We start from the raw sequence: 13,118 nt of genomic DNA, 5'->3' as shown, positions 1-13,118 counted from the left end.
CCCCCCCCCAATATCCAGTTTGATACTTTTGATACAAGAGCAGGATAAAACTATAGTCCTCCCATGTGGAGACAGCTGGAGAGGTTGTCCATCCTGGGGGCCCTTTCATGTAAAATGAATATGTATACGAAAAATATTTTCCCTCCAAGATTTTTATATTTGTCTAACTAGTTAGTGTATAAGAATCAGTCGCGAGTGAATGAAAACAATGAGCGCTCCATAACCAGATTGAGTTTCAGTCATTTTTGGCTCCTTCAAACATGTCTCCCTTCCATCCTCCTCCAGGTTGAACCAGTTTGGGTTCTTTTGTTTTTAAAACATGACATAAAAACATTTGATTTAAAAATGAATGAAGTGAAGTGGAACCTGGCCGAGGGAGGCCAGCAGGACTGTGGGTAAATGTTTTTTGGCATTAGGATTGTGCCGAGCGCAGCAAAAATGTATTTCTGAAGGAGTAAGCACGGGCACGGCGGAGTTCACCCTATTTTCATATTCTCTCAAAGATCCATTCCCCTCCGCTGCAGATTAAAATGAGAATTTAGAAAGCATTTCTGCGTCGGCATTGCACAGTAGGATTATCATATGGCGCTGAGGGGTTTTTGGAAGTAGAAATGTGGAATTTATTTGGAAGTGCTGGACATTCTTTTGCAAGATATCAAAGATTCTCAATTGCCTTAGAGGAGGGAAATAACAGGAAGTACCTGTTATTTTGGTTGATTTTATTTGTGCGAGAATGAACTTTGCATGTACCGGGGGGTGGGTACCTGGTGTTAGTCAACCTGAATCACCCAGTGACACTTTACACTATTGCAACTGCTTCATGCCCTGCTGGTGAGGACAAAGCAGCATCACCAGTCTTCACCTGAAAGCCTTTACCTTCTTCTATGGTACAGATATTAAGCAACCCTCCCCCACCTCACCCCTCCCGCCGGTCTCTCTTTCCGATGGCACTCAGCCGTTACGTTCTCAAGGGAAGGGCAGACTGCTGGCGCCGCACTGTTTGGGCTCTTGCTGTATCTTGACACACACACACACACACACACACACACACACACACACACACACACACACCTCAGCAGGTACGCAGGTACTCACAGAGCAAATTAAGCGCATTGTTGCGCTGCCTCCAGCGTTGAGGGGGTGAAAAGTCATTCAGAGGTTTACGTGTCGTACCACATAAAGGTTCAGGACACAGAGTTTTTTTGTCTTCTCTGCTAAGGTTTGAAAAGTGTACTGGTTTGGTTATAATCACACCGGTGTACCTCAGAGAGAAATCTGTGATACAGTACCTCAAAATATACACCAGTTATAATATTAGCATTGCCTTTGTAGATGTGATAAAAAGATATTGTATTTGTGTCGAAAATACAGTTTAAAGATTACAGTTTAACATTTCCTAGAATGAAATAATAGTCATGCAGCAACATTAAATACCACAATCCTTATTTTTTGCATTTGTTGTACACACTACTTTGCATCTAATTTTGTTAACCGAACATATTTAATGCTTTAATAACAATCTGGTCAATTCTGTAAGACCACCTGGATGGCGCTCAAAGGACAATTCTTGCACAAAATAAACCTAGGGATTTGTAACATATGTGGGCCGAGTCAATTGCTCTCTAGGATCTGTTTTCATGCTAATCGAATGTGTCTCTAGCTTAAAACAAGCTACCGCAAACCGGTCGCTAGCTGCTAATGCTAGCTTTCAGGACATAGGGTAAATTGCTATTTTATACCAGTAAAAAAGCTCCAAATAGCACCACACTTAGCATTATGAAGGCCCCTACATGTAAACTGAAGCATTGAGAACCTAGTAAGTGTACAGACTGTTTAATAAAAAGATAGATTATAAAGACAGTAGTGTTCATGTTTACATGCGGGTGCCATCTTGGAAAACAGGCATGACCAGTCAAACCATGAACCTCGTGCAACCAGTAACCAGTAACGTTACTCAAACACAGTGTTCGTTGACTGGTCATGCCGGTTTTCCAAGATGGCACCCGCATTTAAACATGAACGCTACAGTCTTTATAATCTATCTTTTTAATAAACTGTCTGTACACTTACAAGCTAGTGTTAACAGCTAGCTAAGGACACATTTGATTAGCATGAAAACATATCCCAGAGAACGATCAACTGCGTACACATTTGTTATTAACCATTAGGCTCGTTTTGAGCTGGAATTGTCAAATTGGACAAATTCTATCATACATTGTTTATGTTTGAGAACCTCTTCTTTAAACCAATATTAGTGAAAGTGAATCTCTTTTTGGCCTCAATTATGAATCCTAACCAGTGGTGGAATGTAACTAAGCACATTTACAAGTACTGTACATACACTAAGTAAAATTTCACACTGTGTACTTTACTTGAGTATATCTATTTTCTGCTACTTATACCTACGCTACCACATCCCAGAGGCAAATGTTATACTTCTTACTCTACTCTTATTTCTACACTACATTTCCCAGTGGTATTTATTTTGCAGATTATTTTTCATACCAAACACAGAATGAGGCTTTTAAACATGAAACATTGTTCAGTAAAAATAAAACCTTCTTATTTATCAATTTTAGACTGGAATTGAATCTTTAAAGTTGTATTTGTTGTATTAAAGTAGGTTTGAATCAAAGCAGGTTGAAATATTCTTACTGCAGGTTTAAGATGTAGAACACTATAATATTCATAAAATGTATGTTTGAAGTAATGTAGGACTTTTTCGTTTACTTGCATTGAGGTGTTGCTACTTTCATTGAAGAAAATAATCTGAATACTTCCTCTGCCCCTGACATATATAAAACACATTTTCCATTTCAGCGTTTGCATCAAGTCTTGAGACATTTATTTCATGACCTTCATAAATTGTTATTACAAATATGAAACAGTTGTTTTAATCTGATAAATGACTAAACCAGCTGTGGAGGCAATTAAACTGTGCCTTTTAATTTTAGATCAGCTCTCTGTATCAAATCTGTGCTAAATTTTTTTTTGTATAAACTGTGCAGTTTATTACTTGTTTTGTGATGGGACAACTAATAGTTTGCATGTTCCACCATGTATTAAAACTCAAAACGTCCCTAATTTCAGAGGTAAATTTACATTTTTCCCATACAATAAATTCATGACCTAAACAAATGGCTTCAGGGATAGTTGTTGGCACAGCTGGCAGCTTCCAGTAAAAAAATAAAAATAAAGACATAAATTAAAGTTTAATATTCTGGGAAGTTCTGTGCAACTCGTCTTTCGACGAGCTTTTAATTTGGAGCTCTAGATCAGATCAGTGTTTATGAATCGGACACTTGTCTGGTGCGCACTGTGTTAAAGTAGTTTAGCAGATTGTATGAGAGAGCAAATAGAAAAGTGGTTTGAAAAGGGGAAAACCGATCCTGACACTTGGAGTGACCCCTCTGTGAATCCCAGCCTCCTTTGGGCTGTACTGCACCAGAGTATTTTTGTGGTTGTTATAGCTTATTTGACTTTTGACAATAAGTTTAAAGTACGATGTTTAGTTGAGGTAACGCAGGATTATTTTTCCAGCCTAATTTGAAGCAGTAGGCTCTCTTCTTCAACTTTCTCTCAGTCTCACTCTCTCCTCCTCTTTTAGTAATCCACAGTCATCTTGATCAGAGGCAGACACCGCGGTTCAACGCTAAATTAAACAAATAAACTCTGATGCTTTGGATAACATTCCCCTCTGATTGACCTGACCCTGTCACCTCTGAGACACTCTGGCCGGGGTCGGGACCCCGTAGTGGCGTTGGCTCTTAGAGTCAGAGGGGCCTCAGCGTGTTGGTTTGGCCTCCATGTCCCGACCTGTAGGAAAACATACAAAAACCTCCTTCCAATCCACTTCAGGCCACGTTACACCTCCACCCACTCAGGGACGCTACAGAGGCCTGTGGCAGCTGAAACCAGCCGCTATCTATTACTAACAGCAGTGTTTCTCAAATGGAGGTACGTGTACCCCTAGGGGTACCTTGGGGGACGTAATAGTTTTTGCAAAATGTTTTTCAGTTACGGCTGTAGTTACTTCTACTGTCTTTTCTTCCTCCAACTAAGTCGCTTTTAAGAAAAGGTTTTGTCGCTGTTTTTGAAGATTGTCTAAATTTAAGTTTGTCACCTCTTTTTGAAGGTTTGTCGTTTGTTTTGACCTATTCTTGCCTTTCTTTGTTACTTTTTTCTACTGTCTTTTTTTCTTTGAAGTTTTTGTCTCTTTTTCCAAAAAGAACTGGGCTTTTTTCAAAAAGTCGCCCTAGTGTTGTGACTTCTTTCTTTCTACTGTGTTTTTATTACTATTTCAACCTATTCTGGCCTTACGTACTTCTTTCTACCTACTTTTTTTGCCTTTTTTTCATTAGTATTTAAATGTTTTCCCTGGTACAAGCCTATCACTTTATTGTTCCTTGAGAACCTCTGACTCACAGTACAGCACACTGACCACTGGCAGTGCCTGAGATATTTAGAATTTAAACGAGAAATAAATGGATCATTGCGGTCAGGGGGAAACCTTGTATGTCCAAAACGCTAGTTTGTCGATAAATTATAAAAAGCTAATTTGAAAACATTCCATTAAGTTATTTATCTCAGACACAGTCCGACAATATTGCCCCATAACTGCTTAAATATTTGTAAATACCACAGAAAGACGTAAAGTGTGACCAATAGGATTGTTTCCTGAAAATATTATGAAATATGGAGATACAAGGGTTCTGCCTGATAATGACGATATGTAATATATTCATATATTCATTCCACAAAATTGTAGTTTCTGTATGGTTGGGGATTCCAAAATGTGACCGTTATAATTTGACACGTAAATGAACTTGGTGACAATTTCACATACCAAAAAAACGTTCAAAAAAATGAACGGACAGTTTCAATGAAGTGTTGGTTAGAGCATATAGTAGTCATACCGACACAACAAAGAGTTTGTGTAACTTTACAAAGAAGAAGAAATTTAAGGTGAACATTAAGGCTGAAACTTGTAATTATTTCATTACAGATAAATATGCCAATTATTGTCTTGATTAAAGTGTCAGAAAATAATAAGAAATTCTCTTTAATCTTTAGTCTTCAGTCTTTAAAACTACTTGTTTTGTCTAAATTCTGTTTTGAAAACGCATCAACGCCTCCCATTTTAAAACTGGAACCAGAAAATACATTTTGAAAAATGACTAAAACCATTGATAGTTGCCTATACTTATATCTATTATCTAAGCAATTCACCTCTTTCACAACATACTGATGCAAAAATGCACAGTATGTCAAACTACATGCCCCTATACTGTATACGTGTGTAACTGTAAGTACATGTTGACCCTGTGTCCCTGCACTGTACAGTAGTCTGAATGTCTGAAATGCAGTACTGCAGGATTCAGGGTTTAGAAACCTGTGAAAGCGGACAGGAACAGTTCATGACCTGAGAGAAGACAAAGCACTAGATGTGACCTGCTGATTAAGAGGAATGTGTGATGCATAACGAACATCTGACACGAATGTAAATACTTTAATGTCTTTCCTTGGTGTCAGCACACATAATAAAAAACATTATCTTTAAATATCAACAGTACTGCTTGTTCGGTAAAAATATTTAATTGTACAATTGTGCAAAAGTATTTTCTTAAATCTTTTAAGAGTTCTACTTCCGTGGTGCCTGATAGCTGGTTGAGTGTGCGCCCCATATACAAAGGCTCAGTCCCTGCTGTATTGGACGCATGTTCGAGTCCTACCAGTGGCCTTTGCTGCTTTCTCTGGGGGAATAGCTGTCTTCAGCTTACCTGTCAATTAAAGGCCTAAAATGCCCCAATTTGATAATAATTTTAGGCCTTCATCTAGGATTTAGAAGTTATTACTTCCCAACAAGCATGAATTTAGTAATTTGCAAGCCAAAACTGGGTCAGAATTAGGTTGATAAGTGAAGTATTCTTCTGTGTCTAAATTACATTAAACCATTGTTTTAACTGCATTCACTGGATCCCAACATGGGGGTCGGGACCCCTAAAGGGGTCACAAATTAAATACAAGGGGTCGTGAGATAATTAACAGGATAAGGATGAAGGGACAATATACTTCTAGTAGAAAAAAGTATATCTTGCAAAGATGTGGTTACTTTACAAAAACAATTTTTTTCTTGCAAATTTGTGAGTTTATAATCTCAGCAAATATTAACTTTTTGCTTGGAATACCACCCCCTCCGCTGACTCCGTGATTTATTATATATATACTGTATATTTCTTTTTATAAACAATGCATCGTGGTACAAGTAAATGACAATCTGTACCGAGGAGTAGTAGGTTGCATTACCGGTACTTCATTTTACACAATGTAAAGAAGTTGGGACCCACTGATTTAAGTATATAGAGTATGTCTACATAAAGTCATTAAAACAATTTTTTTTTATTTTTGTAGTAATTTAAAAATGTAATTGCGGACAGAGGTGAATCGAGATGGCGAACGATTAATCGTGCAGGCCTAGTTGGACCTGCTTCATATTGAATCTAAATGCTGCTAAAACACAGTTATATGAAACTTAGACATCTGAACAAGTTAAAATGTAGTCCAGATTTAATTCAGAAGTAAAATATCTTTTAGCTTGCAAATCACCATTTCACAGATTTCTGAGTTTTATTTTGAAAGTGGACACATTCAAAGCCACCAGCTTTTTTGAGATGTTTGCTGCAATATCAGCCTTTAAAAACCCATATTGGTCAGAATGATTTATTATGTAGCGGCAAAGTCTGAACTTCCCACCTTGTAATTTTCTGTTTCCAATAGCTGTGAACAAGCAGCATGTGGTCCCGAAAACCTGCTCAGAGTCACTTATCCCTCCAAGAACAAAGCGGAGGTTGGATGCGATAGGCGGCACGCATACGTGTTCTCTCCCTTATCTTGTTTATGTGATGGAGTTTTTCAAACGCAAACATTTTCTTTAGATGGCACAGTGGACCTCTGCTCTGAGATAAGTATCGAATGCAGACTTAATTGCCTGAGATAGAAGCTTATTATTCCCATTAAAACGGGCGTTCTGGGCCTCGCTCCCTAGGTCTCTCTACTGCCAGTCTCTCTCTCTCTCTCTCCCCCCTTCTTTCATCCCCCCAACTCCTCCTCCACTTTCTGCTTGTCTCTTTTGTCTGTTTGATGTGGAGATGAAGGGGAAAAAGGGCAAACAAGAACAGTTTGGTGCTGAAAAGTTGGAAAATCTGGTAACAATTGAAATGTAATGGAAGTGTTTGGAGGTCTTGTCCCCTGATGTGCTTAGCTAATGATTTTTGCTGCCCTGAGTGCACCCTGCGTTAAGTGTGTACGTGTGCGTCTACACATCATAACATTTCCATTTCGTTTGACTCATTTCTCGGTAGGGGTTTTGGTTTCTTTTGAGTTTAATTTCATATTGAAATCTTTCATTTCTTCCCTCTGACATCTTTTATTGACTTTGTGCAGCTTTGTTCTAACTCTCTCTCTTGTGCAGGTACAGCTTGTCCTTCTCTTCCCCTTTTTCTGTCTTTCTGGCTTCTCCAAGCCTTTCTGTGCAGCGCTGCACGGCCATTGACTCTGTGGGTTTTGAACGTCTCCGGCGGCGTTTTCCCTCGCCGGTCGGCACCGAGCCGGCATTCCTTCACGGGTTCACTGGCAATGCTCAAGTGGCTCCCTCTTAACAGCCCCCCTAATCACTCAGGGACGTAATCACAGGCCACTTTGAAGTAATAGTCAATTTGCTACGAGTCCACCGTTTAGCAGAACTGCTTCAACGCAAGCCTGGTCTGCGAGCAGGCCATGGCAGATATACAGATAAGGAGGCTGCGCCCATGGAAATTTTCAACACTAGATTCAGCTTAAGGTAGCACACACATGTTTGGAAAAGTGTTTATGTTTTGGAGAAAGTCTTTATAAAGACCCAGGCTGTGCAGACAAAAGACAGGTGAAGTCGATAAGAGATGGAAGAGCCATACATTGCACAGACAGCGTGGGTGTGTGTGTTCAGTTGACGAGAAGTTTACAGGAAGTGTGCAGACTTATGGGTGTCACTCAACCCTGCACGCTCTGCTTTTGAATGCACCAGCAAATTGCTGACAATGACACACTGCCTGTGATGATGTGTGTACGCCACCCTAGAGCGCATCAGGTAGGGGAATAAAGCGCAAGACGGCCCCGCGTTGGCCCATGTTTATTGTTTACGGTACTCCGGGTGGCGCCAGGCCCTGAAAAAACAGGAGCTGAAAAACACGTTGTTTTGGTGGGGAGGCTGCTCCTGTGGTTTCGTAATCGCCATCACTATCAGGAGCCCTGATCGCTTTACAGAGAGGGAGGGGAGGAGGGAAGAAAAGGTATGTTATTCCACACGGTACACAAAGGGAGGGAACAGAGAGAGAAAGAGATGTGGGTGCTTGGCAGTGTGTCTGTCTGCCCTTTTCCCTCTTTTCTCCCTCCCTCACCAACCTCTTGTTGCCCTCGTTCCGTCCAGTCATCAGCTGACTCATGTCAGGAGTCACTGAGACTGTCTTAGTTATCGGCGCGGTAATGTTGCCCTACCCTAATACGATGGATTTTTAGAGGGTTCTTTTATGTCTTTCTTGATTTTCTTTCATTTTTTTTTAGCATCTTTCCCCCCTCTTTATTTTTCAACTTATGGCATAGTCACCACATTTTTGTATCACTAAATACATCTAGTTAAAGGACCAGTTGATCCAAATCACAAACAACTTACGTCCTTGTGTGATCTGATAGACTATGATACATTTTAACAGCGGTGGAATGAAACCAAGTACAGTACATTTACTCAAGTACTGTACAAATTTGAGGTACTCGTACTTTACTTGAGACTTTCCTTTTCATGCCACTTTCTACCTCTACTCCGCTACATTTCAGAGATAAATATTGTACTTTTTACTCCACTACATTAATCTCACATCTTAAATTACTAGTTACTTTACAAATTAAGATTTTTGCACACAAAACATGTAGTTTATGGAGAAAAAAAATTAACAACCCAACAATACACAGGCCTATAAGTACAGCAGAAATGATTAGCCTATACACACTTAGTTGAGGGTGCCTGGGTAGCTCACCTGGTAGAGCAGGTGCCCATAATTTGAGTTTGTAATTCCCTCTCTCTGTCCCCTCTCATGTCTTCAGCTGTCCTATACAAATAGGACGGCCCAAAAAATAACAATCTTTGAACGCTAAGTTGATTGACAGAACAAATGTACCTAAGAGCAGGTCATAGAAAAGATTAAAAGTCTCATTTATAGGCACAGGAAGACGACACAGAACATACAAGCTACAGTATGCTGATACAGACATTACCGCCAATATTGTCATCGGCAGCATGTCGTCGACTTCATGGCTCTCCTGCTTTACCTGTCCACGAACAAAGAGCAGCGTGGGGAGGAGGACAGATGCCACGCACGCTGCTGTGGCCTATTTACAGACCCATTAGTGTGAGGAGTATGTAAGTCAGCGGGCCTGCACCGTCTTTATTCACTCAGCTACATTAGAACTTAATGAATCATGAAGTAGGTGTATTGTTCCATGCTACTCTATCTAACACCGCTCTCACACACACACACATACACACTCTCAAAGGTGTAGAACATCATTATCACCCGGTTCCAATTGATGAAGAGTATTATACTGCCAAATTGATTTTCCTTACTCTGCCATCATGATGACACAAGAAAGGAGAAGACGACGAAAAGACGCAATCATCAACAACTTTATATTCCAATCAGCATATCTGAGTAGGGATGAATGAAAAAAAAAGGATTGCACAGAAAAATGGAGCTGGGCCTCAAATCGTCTCAAATTGCTTTGCTTTTTCTTTTTTCTTCTTCTTTTTCTTCCTATCATGAAATGTTACCGATTATCATGAAACGCATAAATTGAATTCTTTTTTTTTCATTTAAGTAATAATTGATTTGACATTTCAGAGCACTTCAAAGGCAGTTTGGCCCGAAGGCTCTGCAGTAAATTACAGTATAAAGCTGAGGATTTACCATTAGCTGAGTGTCAAGTGTACGATCGGTTTTCCCTACCCTGCCCCATCTATCCTCCCCCCTCCCCCCTCTACCCCAAAACCCCTCTGAAATCCCAGTCAAAACTTTATACAACTTGTTTTCACTGCCCTCTTTGTGTGTGTTAGTGTGCCTGTGTCCAGGTCTGCCAGTTTATTGTAACACTATAAAGGCCCGGTGTGTTTATCAGTAAACGGAGCTGCCCACAGTTCTCCTGCCTCCATTAAAACTCTTTTCACTCCCTTGTTTAGTTTATATATTTTTCCTGGAGGAAATGGCCGCCTTTACCGTCTGTGTCTTGCATGCGGGGCGCAGGGCGTTTGATATGTAAATAGTCTGTTCAACAAAGTCCAGGTGCTATCTGTGGTTACAGAAGCTGATACTTTGGCAGCGGATGGCTTCCTCGCCTTCTTAAACATGCAGACGCACAATTAAACACAGATTGAGCTCAGACCAGAATGCCAGGCTGATATTTTGCTTCCTATTAAAAGTCAGATCGTGTCTGGTCAGTGTCATCCCCGTCTGATATGATGGGTATAATGCCCTGTGTCTGTTATCAATAATACCTAGGAGGAGTCTGCAAAGAGACCTCTGGGTGAGCAGATCTATGTCCCAGTGATCAAATTCAGTAAGTACTGTAGATGGCACTAATCAAGAGATTCATTTTCTCTTTTTTTTTTTTTTTTGTAGAACTAGAAATAAGTATTCAGATCTTTAACTTAAAATTACCAATACTAAAGTGTAGAAATACATATACATATACATAATACATACAAGTAAAAGTGAGGCATTGAAAATGTTTCTTAAGTTTGACATGTATCACTTAATGTTGCAGCTGGTAAAAGTGGAGCTCATTTTATTTGCTTTATATATTGATGTTTAAGCTATAATAAAACATACTACTGTTTTACAAAATGTTCTGTATTAAAAGAATAAAGTATCACAAAATGGAAATACCGAAGTATCTCAAAAATGTAGTTAAGTGTGGCACATGGGTAAATATACTTTGTTTCAACGTTAAATTCCACCACCGTATAGAACTGGAAAGCACAGAGGTCATCACCACAATAATTTAGTATTAAGATTTCACTTAAACTATGATCAACAAGGATCATCTACTCTCTATTTTTATTTATTATTTATCAAGAAATCCTTTAAAGTTTGACAGTGTGTAAAACGTAAATAAAACAGAAAACAATGATTTGCAAATAATGTTCAACCTTTATTCAATTGAATTCACTACAGAGACGAAGAAGCTATTTACTGTTTAAACTGATAAATGTTGTTTTTTCTGCAAATGTTCACTCATTTTAAATTTGATGCCTGCAACATGTTCCAAAAAAGCTGGGACAGGGACATCACCTTCTCTTTTAACAGCACTCAAGCATTTGGAAACTGAGGACACTAATGGCTGAAGGTTTGTAGGTGGAATTCTTTCCCATTATTGCTTGATGTACAACTTCAGTTGCTCGGTCCGGGGTCTCCGTTGTTGTATTTTGCACTTCATAATGAGCCCCACATTTTCATTGGGAGACAGGTCTGGGCTGCAGGCAGGCCATTCTAGTCCCCTCACTCTTTTACTACAAAGCCACGATGTTGTAACACGGGCAGAAAGTGGCTTGGCAATGTCTTACTGAAATTAGACTAGGAAGGCAGCATATGTTGCTCTAAAACCTGTATGCACCTTTCAGCATTAATGGTGCCTTCACAGATGTAGAGGTTACTCATTCCATGGGCACTAACACAACCCCATACATCACAGAAGCTGGCTTTTGAACTTTGCGCTGATAACAATCTGGATGGTCCTTTTCCTCTTTGGCCGGAGGACATGCGTCCATGATTTCCAAAAACGATTTAAAATGTGGACTCATCTCTATTATTTAGGAGGTATTTTCTTTATAGTTTGTGTCAATAATAATAATCATTATCACAATTATCATTGGAAGTTTGGGGTCCCCTACTGGAGCTGCTGCCCCCGCAACCTGATACCGGATAAGCGGATGAAGATGGATGGATTGATGGATGGATGGAAAAAATCATTGACACAAAGCTGAAAATGGGGCTGTTTTTATGAGCTCATGATAAATTGGTATTTTGGAGATTTGTGAGTATTGTGAAATATCACCCATACCATTTAACAATTAAATTCACATTAACCATCTATGACATTACATTTTAATCAATAATCCTAATACAAATACTGTGTCGTAATATTCTGAGTAGGACTATAAATCATTAGTACTTTTACTTCGTACAATTTTAAGTTAGCCGTTAACACATCAGTACTTAAATAAACAGTCAAATCTAAAACTGTGAAATAGACTTATAGGAATTTTTAAATATAACAAATCCAAATCCAAATCCTGAAATTCTTATGAAGCCCTTTGTGTATACACATTTATCACATCTTTTAGTAGACTAATACTTATGTTTGATTAGTCAAACTATAACTCACATGCATGTGCAAGGCTTAACACAAACATGCCTGCCCACACACACACAAACACGCAAACACACACACACACACACACACACGTATACCTACTGATTGTCACCTGAATCCAGAGTTAGCTGGAGGTGACACGTATTGTCTTTTGGCCTTGAATTAATGTGCCTGTAAATACTTTTTTTTGCCCCTCATTCCTATTTGTTAAGTTATTCATAGAACTGCTGATTGCAGGCAGCCGTCAGAGCTAAATGAGGGCCTTTGTTATTGTTGAGTAATTAGGACAGCCATCATCGTGCTCCAAGATGACAGGGTCAGTTAAATAGTTTCTCTCTCTCAGTAGTCCGGGCTGATTATGGGAGCTCAGGCAGGCAGGCCTGGGAGCTGGAGAGGGATGGAGGGGGGGGGTTCAGATGGGAGGAAAGCAGACCTTATCTCAGGCAATTAATCAGAGACACTCATATTGCGGGACAATTATTCAAAGCTCGCTCCTGAATAACTCAGCCCAAGGTTCCAGTGGGCTCGCTGTCTCTTTCCATCCACCCTGCACTGGAAGGTCAGGAAAGGGAGAGGAAGGTGGAGTTGAGAGAAAGAGGGAAGCTATTGAGTGTGTGTGTGTGTGTGTGTGTGTGTGTGTGTGTGTGTGTGTGTGTGTGTGT

The 13,118-nt window shown here is 39.6% G+C and overlaps 1 long non-coding RNA gene across 1 annotated transcript in view; it reads right to left on the bottom strand.

Moving 5' to 3' along the window:
- Window positions 1–13,118, bottom strand: part of LOC117938429 — a 438,129-nt gene that overhangs the window by 8,210 nt on the left and 416,801 nt on the right. The window lies entirely within an intron of this gene.

The sequence above is a fragment of the Etheostoma cragini genome, chromosome 23 (assembly GCF_013103735.1).
Source record: "Etheostoma cragini isolate CJK2018 chromosome 23, CSU_Ecrag_1.0, whole genome shotgun sequence".
NCBI classification, from domain to species: Eukaryota; Metazoa; Chordata; class Actinopteri; order Perciformes; family Percidae; genus Etheostoma; species Etheostoma cragini.
Note: the sequence above shows the minus strand (reverse complement) of the source record. Positions and strands in the feature narration are given on the sequence as shown.